Genomic DNA, 1,223 nt, shown 5'->3' on the forward strand with positions numbered 1-1,223 from the left:
GACCGCATGGCTGTTATGCCGAGACCTTTGTGCGGTCACTTGGTACAATTTAGTGACCATTGGCTGACCGTTTCTTAACGTTATGGTTTTGATTTTGGGGACTTTTCACTTGTTTTTTGGCACCATTTCACTCTCCTTGTCATGGCCTATATATAGAAGATCAATGTTCAAGGCATTGATATGAGAAAAACATTGAAAAACATTTTTTGAGAATCATTCCAACTGTACAAAACAAGTTGACAAAACGAGTGTTGGCAGAATCTTGACCTTTGATTTCAAATGATTTGAAAAAGTGTTTTTAAAATGAGTGGTGTAGATGTTGTTTTATAAACCAGTTTTACAACTAATTTTGTACAAGTAACATGACTTTTTTATTTTAGAATCTTGACATGGTAGACATCGAATGACACAAATGATTAAAATATGTGTCAACTTTAATAGAAATATACTTAGACTAAAAATATAAATATGATTGATAGTTATGTGACTACAAAACATGGACATAGTATTGACTGGCTGTATAAAAATAAAAGAAATAAAAAAGTAATAAAAAATTTGAAATTTGAAATGAGAAATCGAGTCGTGCTGGACTGTAAAACTTTGGTATAATTCGTCTTTGATGTGGGCCTCTGATGTGAAACCTGCTGCTGGGTTTTTGGCTATTGGAAATTTGTAGGGATCGTTGATGGCAATTTGAGTACTGTTTTATTCCAATTCAGAATCCAGGTTCTTCTTTTTTGTTTGGTACTATGGTGACCTCTTTTACCATTCTATTGAATTCACCGTCACCAATTAAAATTCTCCATCTTTCCATCTTTGTTTCTCAATGGCATCTGTTGCATCCTATTTTCAGGGGGCGGGACCGATGGGCTGGGTTATTGGTTCCAGATATTTCTCATACTCCAACTGAACTTGTTGCCTTTTCTCTTCATCTGATGGTTCAAAATTTTGCTCAAAAGTACAATTCTTGAATTGTGAGGCGAATCGCCATTGAATTATTCAGCATCCCATTTGCTTGCAGTTCATAGTAATAATATTTATTGTAGCTGGGCTGTAGTGAAGTTCACTGTTCACTTCACTATTTTTTGATCTTTTTTATCCAACTTTTTCTGGGATTTTAAAGCATTGATCAGAATTCCGTAATAAACAAGTTTAGATGGCGACTGATGAATCAAGGAGCTCTATGTGGAGTAGAGAACAAGATAGGCAATTTGAGAAAGCGC

General features: G+C 34.8%; 1 protein-coding gene across 2 annotated transcripts in view; it reads left to right on the plus strand.

The window, feature by feature from the left end:
- Positions 1-669: 669 nt before the first annotated feature.
- Positions 670-1,223, plus strand: part of LOC111398410 (transcription factor SRM1-like) — a 14,292-nt gene continuing 13,738 nt past the window's right edge. Inside the window, exon 1 of one of the 2 annotated variants that reach the window (XM_023025318.1) lies at positions 670-1,139. The gene's annotated coding sequence lies outside the window, so the exon portion shown is untranslated. Of the gene's footprint in view, positions 1,157-1,223 lie in introns of both variants that reach the window. The other variant, XM_023025316.1, reaches the window with a different exon arrangement.

Source organism: Olea europaea, chromosome 1, assembly GCF_002742605.1.
Source record: "Olea europaea var. sylvestris chromosome 1, O_europaea_v1, whole genome shotgun sequence".
Lineage (NCBI taxonomy): Eukaryota > Viridiplantae > Streptophyta > Magnoliopsida > Lamiales > Oleaceae > Olea > Olea europaea.